At 39.2% G+C, this 21,535-nt stretch overlaps 1 pseudogene; it reads left to right on the top strand.

Moving 5' to 3' along the window:
- The first annotated feature begins 489 nt into the window (after nucleotides 1-489).
- On the top strand, nucleotides 490-19,765 carry LOC139015720 (pro-glucagon-like; annotated as a pseudogene).
- Nucleotides 19,766-21,535: the final 1,770 nt, after the last annotated feature.

The raw sequence follows: 21,535 nt of genomic DNA, 5'->3' as shown, positions 1-21,535 counted from the left end.
CATCCGCAACATCAAAATTCACTTCAGAGTGAAGCATAGTAACCTCCATCTTGGGTAAAAACTGCTGTTTAAAATTTTAACCCTGATATTCTGGCTTCTGTAAACATTTGCTTATTTAAATAATAGGTTAGTTAACCTAAGTGACTCCATTTTGACCTCTGTTTCCAGAATAAGACCTGTTAACTCACATAAACCACCCCATTTTGTTGCCAGCCCCCTTGTGCTTTTACAAAGGCTATTGTCCTTGCCTGAGAACCAGAGCCCCAAAAATGCTTTCCCTTGACTCAGTGTCTCCAGGAACTGAAACTATAGATAACCTTTAGAGATAGGTAACTTTGCTCAATTTGGCTTCTGTACAAACTGCTTTCACAAGGTAGTTCCACATTCCAACATCTATCAGGCCGTGGTTTTTGCCTTTATAAGCTTACTGCTGTACTCACTCGGGACTTCGAGATTTGGAGAGAGCTAATGCTCCTTGTAGCCACCGGCTTTTGAATTAAAGACTCCTTGATTTGATTTTGTGACTGAAGCGTCCTCTATTCAACTTGTGGTGTACATTACAACAAGAGTTCGTCAGCATTTTTCATACCTGATTGGTGAGTGAAAGTTGAATTTCCCAACTGTCCTTTCCATTCCCCAGAAATTAAAAAAAACAACTCATGAGAGTAAATAAAGTTTCCTGGCCTCTGAGATCCCACCCAGTGCAAGGGTAGAATGAGATGAGCGAAGGGAGTGGGCGAGTTAAATTATTTGTAACAAAAGCCCATTACTTACAGAGGAGAAATTTATATTGTCAGCGTAATATCTGTGGGGCTAAACAGCGCTAGAGAGTATATAAAAGCAGTGCGCTTTGGTGCAGAAGTACAGAGCTCAGGACCCAGCTCATCTCCAGTTCCAAAGAGGGCTCGCTCTCTCTCCACCTGCTCTATTCTATGCCTGATATCAAAAGGTAAGATTCCTATTGAGTGATTGGAAGACTGTCTATTCAGATTTGGGTACTGTTAAGTATTTTTAAGGGGATAAAGTATGAATTCAAACTTTGTTCTTTCATCTTATACTTTTCACTAATAATACACAGGGTAGAATTGAGTTGAAAAAAGTGATACAAAATATTTTACATAAACGTCAACCCAGTGAAGCCGTAAAATGAGTAGAAAAACTAATTCAATAAAAAGATATGAAGTTGAAAGAAAAACAAAGATTCAAATAAATGAACTTGTTATAAGACTTAACTGTTATGAGAACTGTGTTTTTAAAATAAGGGGTAACATTTTAAGTATATAAATATTTTCCTTAGATTTGATTAATGTGTCTATCACTTTGAACAGAAGGCCCCTTTTACAATCAGCAGAAATGTGTCCATTAGAGAGGCTATAATAGCAATTGCTCCTTGCCAGTGAAAATTTATCATTTACTAAAAGAGAAGAATCAATATCATCTTTCAAATATTCAAATTTCTGATAACTCTATCAAAAACTCAAAGTCCATGAAATCAGCTGTTGTAAATAAGACAGCATATTTGGTGCAGTAAACTAATCAATTATTGGCAATTGTTTGAATGGAGCTGAGAGAAACCTCCCATTAATAATTGTCTACTATGTATTCAGGACCAATAGGAATAAATAAAATGTATAAAATAACCACAATCTAAAATATAATGTTAGTAAATCTCTATAGAAACAAAATCAGACACTCTAAAATACCTATTTAAGCCCTTGGGGACAAAGAATGATTTTACAAAGATCCTCAATGGAGTAAATGATCAAGTGGTTTGTTTTCCTACACATACCAAGGACCTATGAGAGGAAATGAGCTGATCAGTTTTAAAAAGTATGTATTTGGCCTACAACACCAATACATTTAGAGACATTATATAATGTCACTTGCTTATGTCTAAGATTAATTTTCTAAAAGACTTCCTACACAGAGAATGCTATTGTTCCCATATTTTCCCTTTAAATTTGAGTGGAAATGTGTGGTTTTTACAAAAGTACACATTCTCTCAGGCTATCTGAAGGATGTGGAGGGGAGTAATTGGAAATTCTTCTATTATTGAATAAGATTTTGAATCAAAAATAATATAAACATTTGCTTTCTCAGTAGTGGCATTCAAGCAATTAAACTTATCCTCAAAGTTTTTCACAATTCTATAAACTTACAAATGAACGAATAAGATTTTTAAAATCACTTTCTCTTTCAGTAGAACTCAACTCACTGCCTATAGAAGTCTTGGATCATTCACTACTGTTTCCCCCTCCAGTGGCTCCCATAGCAGCAGAACAGCACATGCTTTAAATCTCCCTCCATATAGAATATAGTGAAGATGTTGTAAAACCTTTAGGGACTTTGCATAGAAGAAACTACTTGGGACTAATTTGTTTTTGCAACAGTGGTGTAATTCTAAAAGAAACCTTTGCTTTTTTTTAATTCCAGAAGGCATGAATTTATCATTGAGATGTATAATCTGAAGACACTACTTACATATATGGCAACGTTTCCAAAGTTTATGACTAGATCAACCGAAGCATAGCAAAATGCCAAATTAGTAATTTCATGTTGATGAATGAAGAAGGGAGAATATGTAATTACTATTATGTTAGTTAGTTTAACTAACTAATTAATCTAAAGAGACAATATTTCAAAGAAAAAAATACCACTGCTGGCATTCCAGTCTCCATGTTTGAGTGCCAAAGCTAGACAGTAAATATGGCTAGGATGTTAAAGAAAAGATTGATAGTTTGAAATGATAATATTTGTAAAATCCTTATTTCAAACCAAATGCCATTTGCTAAAAATCCTCCTTCTAATTATTTATGGATAAACATAATCAAACTTGGATTGAAATCCCCACATCTCACGGAAACATGGTGGGACTTGAGTAGCAGAGAGAAGTCCATGACAAATGCTGGACTTGAGGTTTTTATTCAGAATAAAGAGGAGCTTGCCCTGTGGGGATCTCCTGCCCCAAATTCATTTTAGTTCCCACCTTACACACTGCCTCATCATGCCTTTGGCATCCTGTGGCTTCGTGAGGCTCTGCTTGTGGTACAAGGACAAGCAACCAGGTTATCCCACAACTAGGCCTAGGGTGTCACAAGCAGTGAATGACACGTCCTGGACTAAGACCAATTATAAAACAACCTGGGGACTTCTGAGACTTCAGAAACAGGCATTAATTTCCATTATGACAGTGATCTCTTGAGTTTCTTACTTGTTCAAGTTGCCAGAAGCATTTGTTCTTGTTGCTTGTCTTTAAAACCATTTTTTCCCTTTAATTTAGAACAGGCCAAAGCACCCTAAAATACCTCAAATCTGTTGGCCGCTTTATAATTACAAAGTTGAGACCAAGTTATACTATTTAAAATATAAATGAATAATACATCTGAACTGACAGCTGGTATGCCAAGTTGTAGCCCAAGGCTGCTTTAAGATGGTTGAAATGCATTTTAATGTAAATGCTTGAAAGTGAAGGACTACTCACTGAAAGCCAGACTGATAGTGAAGGGGGTGGCATTATGGATAAGCTGACATTCAGGCTAACCATATGTAGCATATCATCTACAGTGGGTATCTTAAATGTTTATCATTGACATTTTTAATTCCAAATCTGAAAATGAGCCTTCTAATTATTAACAGAAGTGTCCTACATTAATGAAAAACCTTAAATGTGGTACACATTTTTTAAATCTTTTTTTTTTTTTGTCACCAAAAAAAATCTGGGGGAAAATATAATCTACTTTTTAAAATATACTCACAATAAAATAGATTTTCTTTTTATTTCTAATATTTACTTTATCGTAATTAAATGAATTGAGCCTGACGTGTTTAAATATGGTTGCCTTTCTCCCTCCCCAACCTCTCCCAGTCTCTGTGCACCAACAGGCAGCAAACATGAAAAGCATTTACTTTGTGGCTGGATTATTTGTGATGCTGGTCCAAGGCAGCTGGCAGCGTTCCCTTCAGGACACAGAGGAGAAGTCCAGGTATTCACTCTTTAGACTTGAACTAACAGCACAATGGTTATAATACAGCCTGTGAAAACTGATTTGTGAACAGGTCTCAGTAACTGAGAGTAAATACTCTACAATTTTAAAAAGTTTAAAATATCATTGTGATAAAGTTGTTCCTGGAGTATAGATCAGTATATGTTGTTTCGAAACCAAAGGAGTAGGCTATGTTGGAAAATGTGTTACATGGGAAATTATAGCTGTTGAAATCTTCAGCTGATCCTATCTATCCATTCATTACTCACACACTGCATAGTAGATTATTTTAACTACTCACACCAACTTTTTCTTTTTCTATTCCTTTTTTAAAAATAACACTGCTTCTTACTAATTGTAAAAGTCAAACATGCTCATGATACAAAATATGCAAAAATGTTATGTATGTACTGTATATAGAACATATCTCAGAACATTATACAGCTTCATACTATGCCTTCGTATAGCATTACAAATATCTATTAAATGTACGATATTTAATAGCTGCATACTATTACATCTCATAAATGTACAATATTTATTTAGCTATTCCTCTTCTATTGAACACTTGATTTCTTTACATTTTCCTACAAACAATGCTGCAAATAATTTTTCTCCCTACATTTTTGTACTCTTTTCTGAGGCTAGATTTTTGGTACTAAAATTACTATGTCAAAGGGTTTGAATAAGTTTAAGTCTTTTACAATATCTTGCCAGCTTGCTTTCCAGAAAAGTCATACACATGCACACTCCGCTCAGCCTTATAGAAATACTCCTTTCATAATACCTTCCCCCATATTAAATCTTTGCTATTTTGACAGGTGAGAATAGTATCTCAATTTTATTTCTAAGTATTAATACTATTGAATATTTTCCATATTTGCCATGGCAAACAACTGTTGATTAACGGCATGTGGATTATCCACTTACAGTTTGAAATTAGCAAGTGGGCTTTTTTCTTGGCATTCTTTAAATTTTTTTTGCCAACTGTATATTTTTTATTGATGCTATAACAAATTACAACAAATGTAAAACAAACAAACCCAAAATAAACATTTATTATCTCTCAGTTCTGTAGATCAGGAGTGTAGGTGGGCTCTACTGGGCTTTTCTGTCAGCTAGCTGGGCTCCTGTCTGTAGTCTGTGGGGAAGATTCTGCTTCCAAGCTCATTCAGGTTGTAGGCAGGATCCAGTTCCTTATGGTTGTAGGACTGAAGTCCTGCTTCCTTGCTGGCTGTCAGCTCTGATCATTCTCTGCTTCTTGGGGATGCCTGCCTTTCCTTTTCATGCTTCACTCCCTCTGTCTTCCTCCACCATCCTCTTTTGCCACCAGCTGGAGAAAGTTCTCTACTTTCATATGTCCATTTGAGTAGCTTTGACCCACCTGGATTATCTTCCCTTTTTTTATTGCTCAAAGTATTACAAAGGGTATTATATCTGTGTCCTTCCCCCCCCCACCCCCCCGCCCTTGACAATCCCCTGGCCTCCCCTCCTCCCAAGTGTCTTATGTCCATTGGTTATGCTTATATGCATGTATACAACTCCTTTGGTTGATCTCTTACCCACTTCCCTCCTGCCCCCCAACCCTCCCTGGCCTTCCCGATGCAGTTTGACAATCAGTTTGAGGCAGCTCTGCCTCTGTATCTATTATTGTTCGTAAGTTTATAATGGTCTTTATTATCCATGAATGAGTGAGATCATGTGGTATTTTTCCTTCATTGACTGGCTTATTTCACTTGGCATAATGCTCTCCAATTCCATCCATGCCGTTGCAAATGGTAAGAGTTCCTTCTTTTTTACAGCAGCATAGTATTCCATCGTGTAGATGTACCACAGCTTTCTAATCCATTCATCTACTGATGGGCACTTAGGCTGTTTCCAAATCTTAGCTATGGGGAATTGTGCTGCTATGAACATATGGGAGCACATATCCATTCTGATTGGTGTTTCTGGCTTCTTGGGATATATTCCTAGAAGTGGGATCACAGGGTCAAATGGGAGTTCCATTTTTAGTTTTTTGAGGAAACTCCATACTGTCTTCCATAGTGGCTGCACCAGTCTGCATTCTCACCAGCAGTGCACGAGTGTTCCTTTTTCTCCACATCCTCTCCAGCACTTGTCATTTGTTGATTTGTTGATGATGGCCATTCTGACAGGTGTGAGATGGTACCTCATTGTTGTTTTGATTTGCATCTCTCGGATGATTAGTGACTTTGAGCATGTTTTCATATGTCTCTTGGCTTTCTGAATGTCCTCTTTTGAAAGGTGTCTATTTAGATCCTTTGCCCATTTTTTGATTGGATTGTTTATCTTCTTTTTGTTAAGTTGTATGAGTTCCCTATAAATTTTTGAGACAAGGCCCTTATCAGATATGACGTTGGCAAATATGTTTTCTTGTTGTTTTGTTGATGGTTTCTTTTGCTGTGCAGAAGCTTTTTATTTTGATGTAGTCCCATTTGTTCATTTTCTCTTTAGTTTCAACTGCCCAAGGAGCTGTATCAGTGAAGAAATTGCTTCTGCATATGTCTGAGATTTTGTTGCCTTTGGATTCTTCTAGAATTTTTGTGGTTTCCTGTCGTACATTTAAGTCCTTTATCCATTTTGAGTTTATTTTTGTGTGTGGTGTAAGTTGGTGGTCTAGTTTCATTTTCTTGCATATATCTGTCCAATTTTCCCATCACCATTTATTGAAGAGACTATCTTCGCTCCATTGTAGGTTCTTGCCTCTGTCAAATATTAATTGAGCATATTGGTCCGGGCTGATTTCTGGGGTCTCTATTCTATTCCATTGATCTATATGTCTGTTCCTGTGCCAGTACCAGGCAGTTTTGAGAAGAGTGGCTTTGTAATACAGTTTGATATCTGGTATTGAGATCCCACCTACTTTCTTTCTCAGAATTGCTGCAGCTATTCGGGGTCTTTTTTTATTCCAGATGAATTTTTGGAGAGTTCGTTCTAGATCTGTGAAGTATGCCGTTGGTATTTTAATGGGAAGTGCATTGAATTTATAGATTGCTTTGGGTAGTATGGACATTTTAATGATGTTGATTCTACCATATCCATGAACACGGTATGTTCTTCCATCTGTTTATGTCTTCCTCTATCTCTTTTTTCAACGTCCTGTAGTTTTCTGAGTAGAGGTCTTTTACCTCTTTAGTTAAGCTTATTCCTAGGTAGCTTAATTTTTTTGGTGCGATGGTAAATGGGATGGTTTTTATAATCTCTCTTTCTGAAAGTTCACTATTGGTGTATAGAAATACCTCAGATTTCTTGGAATTAATTTTGTATCCTGCTACATTGCCAAATTCATTTATTAAGTCTAGTAGTTTTTTGACGGAGTCTCTAGGGTTTTGTATGTATAATATCATCTCATCTGCAAATAAGGACAGTTTTACTGCCTCTTTTCCAATTTGGATGCCTTTTATTTCTTCTTCTTGTCTAATTGCAATGGCTAATACTTCCAGGACTATGTTGAACAGGAGTGGTGAGAGTGGGCATCCTTGTCTTGTTCCTGTTCTTAGGGGAAATGGTGTTAGTTTTTGTCCATTGAGTATGATGTTGGCTGTGGGCCTGTCATATATGGCTTCTATTATGTTGAGGTATGATCCTTCTACTCCCAACATGCTGAGAGTTTTTATCAAAAATGGGTGTTGGATTTTGTCAAATGCTTTTTCTGCATCAATTGATATGACCATGTGGTTTTTTTCTTTCAATTTGTTTATGTGATGTATCACTTTTATTGATTTGCGTATATTGTACCATCCTTGCATCCCTGGGATAAATCCTACTTGGTCATGGTGTATGATCTTTCTGATGTACTGCTGGATCTGATTTGCTAAAATTTTGTTGAGGATTTTGGCATCTATGTTCATGAGGGATATTGGCCTGTAATTCTCTTTCATTGTGTTGTCTTTACCTGGTTTTGGTATTAGGGTGATGCTGGCTTCATAGAATGAGCTTGGAAGTGTTCCTTCCTCTTGAATTTTTTGTAGTAGTCTGAGGAGGGTAGGTTTTAGTTCTTCCTTGAATGTTTGGTAAAACTCCCCTGTGAAGCCGTCTGGTCCTGGGCTTTTGTTTGCTGGAAGCTTTCTGATGACTCCTTCAATTTCTTCCATAGTTATTGGCCTATTGAGATTTTTAGATTCTTCCTGATTGAGTTTTGGAATGTTGTATTTTTCTAGGAATTTGTCCATTTCCTCCAGGTTGTCTAGTTTGTTGGAGTAGAGCTGTCCATAGTATTTTTTAACAATCATTTGTATTTCTGTGGGGTCTGTTGTTATTTTGCCTCTATCATTTCTGATTTGGTTTATTTGGGTCCTCTCTCTTTGCTTCTTGGTGAGCCTGGCTAGAGGTTTGTCAATCTTGTTTATCCTTTCAAAGAACCAGCTCTTGGTTTCATTGATTTTCTGTATTGTTTTTTTGGTCTCTATGTTATTTATTTCTGCTCTAATCTTTATTATCTCCTTCCTTCTGCTCACTCTGGGGTTTTCTTGTTGCTCTCTTTCTAATTCTTTGAGTTGTAGAGTTAGATGATTTACTACCATTTTTTCTTGTTTTTTTGAGATAGGCCTGTAGAGCTATAAACTTCCCTCTCAGGACTGCTTTCATTGTGTCCCATAGGTTTTTGGATTGTTGTGTTTTCATTGTCATTATTTTCCAGGATGCTTTTAATTTCTTCTTTGATCTCATTGGTAACCCAATCAATATTTAATAACATGCTATTCAGCTTCCAAGTGTTTGAGTATTTTGGGTTGTTTTTTTTGTAGTTCATTTCTAATATTATGCCATCATGGTCTGAGAAGATGCTTGGTATGATTTCAATCTTCTTGAATTTGGGTAGACTTTGTTTGTGACCCAATATGTGGTCTATTTTTGAATATGTCTTATGAGCCCTTGAGTAGAATGTATATTCCACAGCTTTGGGGTGAAGTGTTCTGAAGATGTCAATTAAGTCCTTCTGATCAAGTGAGTCATTTAGGGTTGCTGTTTCTTTGCTGATTGTTTGTCTAGAGGATTTATCCAGAGATGTCAGTGGTGTATTATTGTCCCCTACTATGATTGTATTGTTGTCTATCTCTCCTTTGATATCTTCCAGGAGTTTTTTTATGAATTTGGATGCTCCTGCATTGGGTGCATAAATGTTTACCAGGGTTATATCTTCTTGTTGTATTGATCCCTTTAGTATTATGAAGTGGCCTTCCTTATCTCTGGTTATGGCCTTCACTTTGAGGTCTATTTTGTCCGATATAAGTATTACTACCCCAGCTTTCTTTTCCTTTCCATTTGCCTGAAACGTATTTTTCCATCCCTTCACTTTCAGTCTGTGTGAGTCCCTTCTAATGAGGTTGGTCTCTTATAGAGAGCAGATGTATGGGTCATGTTTTTGTATCCATTCAGCCACTCGATGTCTTTTGGTTGGAGCATTTAGTCCGTTTACATTTAAAGTTATTATTGAAAGGTACTTGTTTGTAGCCATTTCTTTTTTGTGTGGCTGTTTTCTTTCTGAGCTTTTTATTTCTTCTTTTTACACCAGTCCCTTTAGCATTTCTTGCATTGCTGGCTTGGTGGTGATAAACTCCCTTAGCCTTTTTTTGTCTGTGAAGCTTCTTATTTCCCCTTCAAATTTGAATGATAGCTTTGCTGGATAGAGTATTCTTGGATTCAGTCCTTTGCTTTGCATCACTTTGTAAATTTATGTCCATTCTTTTCTGGCCTGATGTGTTTCTGTTCAGAAATCATTTGATAATCTAATGGGAGATCCCTTGTATGTAACTTTCTGTCTCTCTCTTGCAGCCTGTAAGATTCTCTCTTTGTCCTGAACATTTGCCATGGTAATTATGATGTGTCTTGGTGTGGGTCTTTTTGGGTTCATCTTGTTTGGGACTCTCTGTGCTTGTGTGACTTTTTTTCTTCCCCACCTCAGGGAAGTTTTCTGATATTATTTCTTCGAGTAGGTTTTGAAATCCTTGTTCCTCTTTCTGTTGTTCTGGCACCCCTATTATTCGTATGTTGTTTCGTTTCATATTGTCCCAGAGCTCCCTTAGGCTCTTCTCCTGTCTTTTAATTTTTTTCTCCAATTGCAGTACAGTTTGGGTATTTTTTGCTTCCTTGTCTTCTAATTCACTAATTCGGTCCTCCGCTTCTCCTAGTCTACTGTTGATGCTTTCAATGGTGTTTTTTATTGCAGCTATATCGCTCTTCATTTCTTCTTGGGTCTTGCATATGTTATTGATATGTTCATCTGTTCCTTCTTGCTTCTTGCATAAGTAGTTGATTTTTTCATCTGTTTCATCTTGCTTCTTGCATATGTTGTTGATTTTTTCCTCCATCCGGTTTATGCACACTAGGACCCTTATTCTGAATTCTTTTTCTGTCTTGTTGCATGCCTCTGTCTCACTTAGCTGCTTTTCTGGCGAGTGCTCCTTTTCTTTCCTTTGGGGGTTTCTTTGCCTGGCCATGTTTGATCTCACTGACATACCTAGATGTTGAGTCGTTCAGTGGCTGCTCCCTGGGTGGCAGTGGCTCCTTGGGCTGTGGTTGCTCCTTGGCTGGTTGCGGTAGCAGCTGCTCCTCAGTTGGCAGCAGCTCCTCTGGTGGGTGCTGTTCACAGCTGTGGTGGCTCTTTTGGCTGGTGGGGGGAGGCTTCACGTACAGCTGCTGTTCCTCAGACAGAGGGTGTGGTGATCAGGAGGCTGCAGTGATCAGGGGGCTGCTGTTGCTTGGATCTGCTGCATTGATTTAAAGGCACAAAATACAACACAACCACGCACAACGTACCAGGGACTGAACACAAGTGTATTCACGATATTAATAACCCCAAATAAAGGTGAACACCCGAATTAAGAGAATTAGGGGACAAGGAAGAAAGAAGAGAAGACAAAAGAGAGAAAAGAAAAGAAAAATAAGAAAAAAAACAAACAAAAAAGGAGTGCAAAAATGGAATTGGGAAAAAAGAGGGGGGAAAAAAAGAAAAGAAAAAGAGCAAAAAGAGAGAATGAAGTAGAAGTGGGGAAGATACTATTTGTATGAGGAGCAAACTCCAATAGAACTGCCACTAATCTCAACAAATTCCAGCAACAGATCCCTGGAGATGAATGCAAACTACAAACCACCAATAATATCAGAGGGGCAAGGGAAAACAGAAGCACAAAAATAACCGGGTGGGCGGGGGGGGTGGGGGGGTGAGGGGAGGGAAGGGAAAAACCAGCAGAAAAAAAGAATAAAAAGAAAAAGCAAAACAACCTCACAACCAGTCCTAAAAAAGAAAAAGAAAAAACACAAAACAAAACAAACAAACAAATAAAAAGAAAAACCCCAATATATTCAACAATCAAGAAAACAATAGAAGGATAAGAGAAAAAAAATGTTTGGATAGTGAAGAAGGATAAAGAATAGGTGTATAAGGATTTAGAGCAGTGGATTGGAAATAGGATATATAAGTAGGGTGGAATTAGACAGGGGGTAAAAGGACGGAATTGGGGAAATCTAAAGCAGGAATAGGGTAAGAGAAACAGGACACCAAAAGGGGAAAAGTGAGGAAGAGGGTTTTAGCAAAGAGGTGAAATTGAGATAGGGAAAATTAATGCTAAAGGAACGATGAAAATAGAATGGAGAACACTAATCCCAAAAGAAAATAAAGAGAAAATAAAATGGCACTTTAAAAAATGGTAAAATGGTAGCAGTGATAATACTGGTTAAAAATAAAAATGTAGTAATTGAAAGGGTAAAATCAGGTGATGGAAAAAGAAGAAAAAGAAAAAAAATTGGTTTCTTAGTAAAAAGTCGAAAAAAGAAAAAAAAAAGAAAAAAAAATTTGCAGTAGTGATGGTCTTTCCGTTCTTCTACTCTTCAGCCTGGTTCGCCTTAGTCCTGCCAGGTATTTAGGAGAGTGTTGAATTTCCCTGCATTACACTGTTCCTCCGTGTTGTAAATCACAGTCCTGATTTTAAAGCAGGCCGTATTTGTGATCCAGTCTGCCTTAATTTGTATTCACCTAAGAGTCAGTTTGTGGCTCAGCCTCTGGGTGGCAGTGTTTTTGGGTTGGCCTCTGAGGCTATACAGCTTCTCTATCCTTTTTTAATCATTACCCTGCTCTGTGTTGTTGGTGGGACTGAAAATCCCTCTATAGGCCAGACCCTGGTAACTCCCAGGGACTAATCAGCTTATTTTAATCCTTTATCTCATACAGGGTGGAATCTGGGTGTGGCTGTGCTCCTTTCCTGGGGGGCTGGGGGAAGGAATTCCACCCTCTGGAGAGAATGGCTGCCCCAGTCCTGGGCCCAGGGGTGTCTCAGCACTCAATTCGCTGCCACCTCCCCCGGCTCACCCTCTCTCCTTAGCCTCTCCCCAGATTCCACTCGTCCACACCTTCGCCCTCTCTTCAGCACAGGTGAGTGTCTGTATCCGAACTGTCCTATGAGCAGGGTTCAGTGAAAACAAAGAAACAAACAAATCCTGGCCGGCTGCAGAAATGCTCCTCTCTTATCGGTCTGGGAAAAGCTCCTCTCTTACCAGCACTGCATGATCTGGGAAACGCTCCTCTCTTATGGGCACTGCATGGTCCAGTCAGTTCCTCAGGATGCCCCCTTTAGTCTCAGTTTTCCGCAATCACCAAATCCAAATCTCAAATCTCCCGGCGCGCGCAAACCCGAGGAACTCTTTTCCCCAGTCAGGGGCTGTGTCTGTCCCAAGAGACTCGGCTGTTTGCTGTGCGGTCTCCCTCCGACCCTCTGGGCTCAGGTCTGGCAAACTTTCCTGCCCAGATCCCTGGTTTTTAACCTTTCCAGGGGAGCTCTGCCCTTCCCGGCTGCAAACCTTCTCACCAGCTGAGTAAATTCGCCAATTCGAGGTGGGTGTTATTAGTTTCAGCTGCTTACTCTGTTTGCTCCAGGACAAGACCTGGGACGCGTCTGCCTATATCGCCGCCATCTTCCGGACTCCTGCTGGAAGCTTTTTGATGACTGCTTCAATTTCTTCCATAGTTATTGGCCTATTGAGATTTTTAGATTCTTCCTGATTGAGTACTGGAATGTTGTATTTTTCTAGGAATTTGTCCATTTCCTCCAGGTTGTCTAGTTTGTTGGAGTAGAGCTGTCCATAGTATTTTTTACGAATCATTTGTATTTCTGTGGGGTCTGTTGTTATTTCGCCTCTATCGTTTCTGATTTTGTTTATTTGGGTCCTCTCTCTTTGCTTCTTGGTGAGCCTGGCTAGAGGTTTGTCAATCTTGTTTATCCTTTCAAAGAACCAGCTCTTGGTTTCATTGATTTTCTGTATTGTTTTTTTGGTCTCTATGTTATTTATTTCTGCTCTAATCTTTATTATCTCCTTCCTTCTGCTCACTCTGGGGTTTTCTTGTTGCTCTCTTTCTAATTCTTTGAGTTGTGGAGTTAGATGATTTACTACCATTTTTTCTTGTTTTTTGAGATAGGCCTGCTTTCATTGTGTCCCATAGGTTTTTGGATTGTTGTGTTTTCATTGTCATTAGTTTCCAGGATGTTTTTTTTTTTTAATATATTTTATTGATTTTTCACAGAGAGGAAGGGAGAGAGATAGAGAGTTAGAAACATCGATGAGAGAGAAACATCGATCAGCTGCCTCCTGCACATCTCCCACTGGGGATGTGCCTGCAACCCAGGTACATGCCCTTGACCGGAATTGAACCTGGGACCCTTCAGTCCACAGGCCGACTCTCTATCCACTGAGCCAAACCGGTTTTGGCTCCAGGATGTTTTTAATTTCTTCTTTGATCTCATTGGTAACCCAATCAATATTTAATAACATGCTATTCAGCTTCCAAGTGTTTGACTATTTTGGGTTGTTTTTATTGTAGTTTATTTCTAATATTATGCCATCATGGTCTGAGAAGATGCTTTTAATTATTTCAATCTTCTTGAATTTGGGGAGACTTTGCTTGTGACCCAATATGTGGTCCATTTTTTAATCTGTCCCATGAGCACTTGAGTAGAACGTATATTTCGTGGCTTTGGGGTGAAGTGTTCTGAAGATGTCTATTAAGTCCATCTGATCAAGTGAGTCATTTAGGATTGCTGTTTCTTTGCTGATTGTTTGTCTAGAGGACTTATCCAGTGATGTCAGTGGTGTATTAAAGTCCCCTACTATGATTGTATTGTTGTCTATCTCTCCTTTGATATCTTCCAGGAGTTTTTTTTATGAATTTGGGTGCTCCTGCATTAGGTGCATATATGTTTACCAGGGTTATATCTTCTTGTTGTATTGATCCCTTTAGTATTATGAAGTGGCCTTCCTTATCTCTTGTTATGGCCTTCACTTTGAGGTCTATTTTGTCCGATATAAGTATTGCTACCCCAGCTTTCTTTTCCTTTCCATTTGCCTGAAACGTATTTTTCCATCCCTTCACTTTCAGTCTGTGTGAGTCCCTTCTAATGAGGTTGGTCTCTTATAGAGAGCAGATGTATGGGTCATGTTTTTGTATCCATTCAGCCACTCGATGTCTTTTGGTTGGAGCATTTAGTCCGTTTACATTTAAAGTTATTATTGAAAGGTACTTGTTTGTAGCCATTTCTTTTTTTGTGTGGCTGTTTTCTTTCTGAGCTTTTTATTTCTTCTTTTTACACCAGTCCCTTTAGCATTTCTTGCATTGCTGGCTTGGTGGTGATAAACTCCCTTAGCCTTTTTTTGTCTGTGAAGCTTCTTATTTCCCCTTCAAATTTGAATGATAGCCTTGCTGGAGAGAGTATTCTTGGATTCAGTCCTTTGCTTTGCATCACTTTGTAAATTTCCATCCATTCTTTTCTGGCCTGATGTGTTTCTGTTCAGAAATCATTTGATAATCTAATGGGAGATCCCTTGTATGTAACTTTCTGTCTCTCTCTTGCAGCCTGTAAGATTCTCTCTTTGTCCTGAACATTTGCCATGATAATTATGATGTGTCTTGGTGTGGGTCATTGTGGGTTCATCTTGTTTGGGACTGTCTGTGCTTGTGTGACTTTTTTCTTCCCCACCTCAGGGAAGTTTTCTGATATTATTTCTTCGAATAGGCTTTCTAATCCTTGTTCCTCTTTCTGTTGTTCTGGCACCCTTATTATTCGTATGTTGTTTCTCTTCATGTTGTCCCAAAGCTCCCTTAGGCTCTCATGCTGTCTTTTAATTTTTTTCTCCAATTGCTCTTTAATCATCAGCTATCATGTAACCAGGTAATGGAGCTCCATTTTTTTATTAACACATGCAAAAAAAATTCAGAACACAGATCAGCTGCCCAAATGATTTGGGATTCTTCACTCTTTTAAAATAGTCAAGTCATTGCTCTCTTCTATCAATACTAGCAGAGTCATAAGTACACTAATTACTTTAAAAAACTATTTATTTAATCTTATTTCAGTAAAGAGGAAGCCAGTTAAAAATCTGCTCCCAGGATTTAGAATCAGAGTGTATTCAACTCTAACAAAACTCTGAGATTCCCGTGGCAAACAAGGTGTCCCTCATATCAACTAAAATGCTCAAGGCACCTGCCTTTCTATTTCCTGTGGTCTTGTGTTTTCAAGGTGATTCTTGAGTGAGTCCACTCAGGAAGAGACTTAGTTGCACCAATCACTGTTCTTCAGAGCTCATTCCCAGCTCCCTGGGCAGACTTGCTCAATAATCTGGATCAGATAAATAAAGAGAAGCGCGATTCCAAAGAAATGATCCTCAGTGACCTCAACAAGTTACTGGAAACCGACTGTGTCTGGGAGTTTGTGGATTGGTTGCTGGATGAGCACAAGTTAGAGTCTAAACCTAGCTGCAAATTTGCACACAAGTGTATTACTTCAATATGTCTAAAATATCTCCTGACTTTCATTATGTTATTGTGCTCATCAAATAGGGCTTATAAGCTCTTTCAGCTTTCATGATTTCAAGGTTGGTGACGCTATCCTTCATATTATGCCTCTGAAAGTCCCACTTCTCACCCCGAAAATGCCTTACTCCCCTGTGATGAAACGTAGATTTTAAATCATTTTCCCCACTGTGGTCTTAGCAATATTTACTCTCTTACCCATTTTCTATTAAAATTGAAAGCTGACTTTTTTAGACATGAATGGTTAGGAATCTATTTTTTGACCAAAAGATAAGAAAAATTCAACATTCCCCTGTAGGGTTCAAACTCATGACTGTAATCACATTTAAAGTAACCCCTAGCCAAGTTAATCGTGGTAAGGAATGGAAACAGATGCAGTCATTTTCTTGTAGAATACAATCCAAGATACACATTTAAAATTATAGCCTACCTGCACCGCAGAAAGAGAGAAGAAGGCAAATAAGAGCACAAGCCCTTCGTAAGGCATACATTTTAATGTTGGATTTTTGTTGACAGTGTTGGGTTTTATGGTGCATGTAGGCTACTGAGGGAAATCTTTCACTACGCTTTCACCGAGATGGTGGAATTTCACAATTTCTTTGAAGAGTGGCCCACAGGGGAAGGGAGTTGTGCATCCAAAGTAGCTGAAGGAATCTAAATATCAGGATAAAGACATAGATTTGCCGAGAGAAGAGAGAGAGAGAGAGAGAGAGAGAGAGAGAGAGAGAGAGAATGAATAAGGGTCAGCTGGAAGAATTGGAGAGACAGAGTGGTACACAAAAAGTTCTTAAAGTGGAGGGCATGACAGGAAAGATGTGGTCATAGTCAGAGCAGACACTGGGAGACGTCCCTGTTAGTGACTACAGACATGGCCATTGGTGAAATAAGAGAAATTTGAAAGAAAAAAATTATCCTCATTTCTGGAAAGGGAATGCTACAATTTGGTAATCTAATGTAAAATAATCCTCACTCTCAGACGGTTTCTGTTGTGTGTTTAAGATGAAACCTTCCAGGGTAATAGATGCAGGAGGGCAGCTGGTCAACCACCTACACAGATCACATTTGAGGATTATATGGGGTCATCATCTTAGTTTTCCTCATTGCTGTCCCATCACTTGTTTCCTTTCATCCATTATCATGTTGTTCTTTTGATGACATTTTGAGATGGTCCTTAGCTTTCCCTTGACTCACTTAACTATGTCTGATCCCGTAAGTATTAACAAACAGCTGCCTTGTCTGCAAGCTGCATAGCACATTGGAGAGTCCACATAGACTGAGGCGGAAGTAAATGCAACAGTAATAATCAATGGCATGGACAAGCAGAAGAGGTGGAAATGGGTGTGCTGAGTGGGCCAATTCTCCCCTTAACTCCTATTATCTCTCGCCCATCAACCGTCCGTTCAGATACTTCATGTAGTTTCAGAACGAGTCTCCTAACTACCCTCATCTCCTAAATCTCGATCAGTCTCTTCAACCCCAAGCTGCCAATACTTATAGGTGAGAACCATATTGCTAAAGAGACAGATCTTCAACATACCGTTCACATTTCTATCAGGAATGGCATTGCCAAACATCATGATGAATTTAAGAGACACTCTGAAGGGACATTTACCAGCGATTTCAGTTCTTATTTGGATTACAAAGCTACCAAGGAATTCATTGCTTGGCTAACGAAAGGCCTAGAAAGGCAAGAGTAAGTCTGTACACTCTTATTTAACTTTATTTTTTATTTTTGCATGATGTTGAAAACTTACACTACAGTTATCCATTTATTGATTTGAGTTATAGAAGCAATTAGTATAGTCTCGCAAAGTAAGGAAATAAGTCCTATTGGTGGGAGACAATCTATAAGAATTTAATATGTTTTATCTGTAGTAGCAAGTATTAATGATAGAGTCAGACAGGTGGTATTTTTATCCCACATTAGAGTTGTGTTATAATGAGGCTATTCATTTGTCAATCCAAGACATGTTTGAGAAGAGGGTGCTATTGAGAACTACATCAGGATGATAAGCTTAAACTGGAAAAACTAGGGATAAGGAAAAAAGAAATAATGCTGAAAAATTAAAGTTTGAAGTTAAGTATTTACATATGGGATCAACTTATATTTGAGTTACTGTTTAGCTAATAATCTGATAAAGACTAAAAGGTATTAAAATTAAGATGTTTAATGAAATGACACTCAAAATATAAATATAAACATCCATATATTTAACAACATCCCCATTTTTTATGGGACTGTCATATAAATAGCCATTAAAGTTTCACAGCTGAAAATGAGACTAAGCCCGTTAGGTCCCTTCTTGGATCTTACCACAACCAAACAGACCCCTGGACCGTCTCATTTTCTCTTGACCATTTTGATTGACATTTGAATTATGAGAAGCAGGAAATTCATGTTCAACTCAATTTTTTGTGAAATTTAAAGCAAGCTTACTGAGACTTGGAGAAATCTTAAGACAAAAGGGATTGTATTACTATTTAGCTAATAACCTGATATTGTCACTGCTTTTTTAAACATTGATGACCCAATTTACAAAATCAGTGGTAAAATAGTCGCTTATACTTGAGGATATTTTATGATATTTTAAAGGGGCACCAAATATGCTGTTAATTAAACTAATAAAAACAGAAAATCTAATATAAAGTTTAATCCCTTAATACTGCACTTTGCAAGGCTGTTCTAATAACCACTAGTTTTACATTTTTCTGAATTTTAAACATACTAATCGTCTCAATAATAACTTCTGTGTTGCCAATATACTAAAATCTCTGGAGCAGCTGGACCACTGCGGAAGGCATGAAGTTTTACAGGCTGGGTTTCCCGTCCTGCTCTGCTCTTCACTACCTCCAGGTTGTCCATTCTGACATGCACCAGTTCATGCAGGTTCTCACATTTGGCCCTCTGTAAACATGACATCCTGTTTTCTCAGTGACCCGCACACGTTACCAGTGATATGCAATGAGAAAGCATGTATATAAAGCATTTAACCAAATACCAATTTTTATCCCCCTGTCCTCAGATCCTTACAAGCCACTCCTGACCCGCTCCGCCGCAGACATGGCGAAGGCTCTTTCTCTGATGAAATGAACACATATCTTGATATTTCTATGACCCGGGACTTTATAAACTGGCTGCATCAAAAAAAAATTATTGAGAGGTGATTGCATTTTTGTGCATTCTGAAAACCATCCAAACTTTCATAAATTGTATCATTCAGCTACAGGTTGTTCCTTGTGTGAGGAGGGGAGGCTTTGCTCTCTTGGTAGATAAGCAAAAGTATGACTCATTTAAGAATACATCATTATATTTGTTTTAGATAATTACACATTTACTCATTCACCCACTTACTCCAAAAATATTTCCTGAGTGTCAATGAAGGGACAGGGCATTAGGAACACAGATAAGAATAAAACATGGAATATGCATCATTCACGTGATAATGTGACATTCAAGATTGCGATGTATTTTGAATTTTTAGCACAAATAAATTTGGTATTATATAATTAATGTAATAAGAATAGTAATAAAAATCTAAACACCAAAAGTAACCACTTATCTTGATGGGTTATAATGGCTTTTTATAACTATTTATATACTTTATATTCCTTGACCAGGGAACTTTAGGATGTCATCTTTGAGTGCAAATATTTGAAAAGTTCAAAAGACTATGGGATTCATAAGACAAAAAGATCAATAAACAACTTTTACCAAAATAAATCTTTAAAATATTTCCCGGATAATTTAACAACATCATCTGAGTATGATAGCTCTGTTATATGACTGTCTTTTTCTTTTATCTTTAGGAAGTAAGTATGTCACTACTCAAGATCATCTTCATAACATCACCTACCAGCCACATGGGATGTTTGAAATTTTAAGTTCTGTAAATTTAAGAGGTGTTTTCTGAAGCCATGTTGCTTTGCATGCCAATGAATAGATTGTCTTTTAAGGTTATGTTGCCAAAAGAGTATAAATGGAATAAACCATTATCAAACTATTGCTAAAATATCAGCTTTAAAATATAAAAGTGCAAAATCTTATTTTCTTCTTATTTTGGATGAAGTACCCTAACCTGCTTATAGTTAGCAATGAAATTGTTTTTCTATGATATAATTTGCACATGTAAATGATTCCAATCACAGCGTCTCCGCAGTAAAATAAGGATTGGGCTGGTGGCCACAGTGGTGGAACTGGAAAGAAAACTTTCATCTTGAAACTTTTGTCATAAAAATGCTCCTCTTTCACTATATCAAAGACATACTTAAATAAAACCTTCAAGCATCCTTACTGTTGTCTGTTTTCGCTTCTTCATGCCCCCACTCCTTCCAAACATCTCTTCATCCTGAGCCTGAAGTCCACAACCCAACTCTGGCACCCAGGCATTGCTTCGTGTGGTTAACATTTTGAGCCAACATTGGACATTCATGATATCTACACTAATAAAAGAGAAACACGGTAATTAGCGTACAACCGTTACCCTTTTCATTGGCTAATCAGTGAGTATATGCAAATTAACTGTCAGCCAAGATGGCGGCCGGCAGCCAGGCACTGAAGCGAGCATGAGGCTTGCTTGCTGCGGACTCCACCGTTCCCCGCCTCACTTGCCGGCCTCTCAGCTGCAACTCTAAGCAACTATGTACTATGTTGCAAATAAGAAGCTAAACAAAACCCCAGTAACCAGCCAGACTGAAATCCAGCCGGACCGAAACATTGTATTGATGTTTTCAGCAACAAGGCCTCAGAGCTAAAGCTGGCCCAGAATTAAAAAAAAGAAAGAAACGAAAACAAGGAGCGGTTGGAAGCTTTAGTCACTCGCCAGCCGGAAAACAGCCCTCAGCCCCTCACCCAGACTGGCCAGGTACCCCAGTGGGGACCCCCACCCTGATCCAGGACACCCTTCAGGCCAAACCAGCCAGGCCCCACCCGTGCACCAGGCCTCTATCCTATATAGTAAAAGGGTAATATGCCTCCCGGCACCTGGATAAGCGTGACAGGGGGCAGCACCCAAACCCCCTGATCGCCCTGCGGCTCTGTGTGTGACAGAAGGAGGGGCCACAACCTCCCTATCTGCCCTGCTCTGTGCCTGATAGGGGGGAGCTCTCCAATCCCCTGATTGCCCTGCGGCTCTGTGTTTGACAGGGGGAGCTCCCCAACCCCCTGATCGGCCCTGCTCTGTGTGTGACAGGGTGCGGCGCCCCAACCCCCCCCCCCCCCCACGGGCCCTTCTCTGTGTGTGACAGGGTAGAGCCACAACTTCTCCATCGGCCCTGCCCCGAGTGTGATAGTGGTGGCACGCCAACCCCCTGATCGGCCCTGCTCTGTGGGTGATAGAGGGTGGCGCCCCAACCCCCCTCCAAGGGCCTTGCTCTGTGTGTGACAGGGTAGAGCCATAACCTCCCCATTGGCCCTGCCCTGAGTGTGACAGGGTGAAGCGCCCCAACTCCCTGATCTGCCCTGCTCTGTGTGTGACAGGGGACGGTGCACCAACTCCCCTATCAGCCATACTCTGTGAGTGACAGAGGGGAGCTCCTCAACCCCCTGATCGGCCCTGCTCTGAGCGTGAAAGGGGAAGCTCCCCAACCCCCTGATCAACCCTGCTCTGTGTGTGACAGGGTACGGAGCCCCAACTCCCCTGATGGGCCCTGCTCTGTGAGTGACAAGGGGCAGTGCCCCAACCCCCTGATTGGCCCTGCTCTGTGAGTTACAGGGGGCAGAGCCCTCACCCCCAGA

Source organism: Myotis yumanensis, unplaced genomic scaffold (assembly GCF_028538775.1).
Source record: "Myotis yumanensis isolate MYYU_CA2020_CCGP unplaced genomic scaffold, mMyoYum1.0.hap1 SCAF_8, whole genome shotgun sequence".
In the NCBI taxonomy this organism is placed as follows: Eukaryota; Metazoa; Chordata; class Mammalia; order Chiroptera; family Vespertilionidae; genus Myotis; species Myotis yumanensis.
Note: the sequence above shows the minus strand (reverse complement) of the source record. Positions and strands in the feature narration are given on the sequence as shown.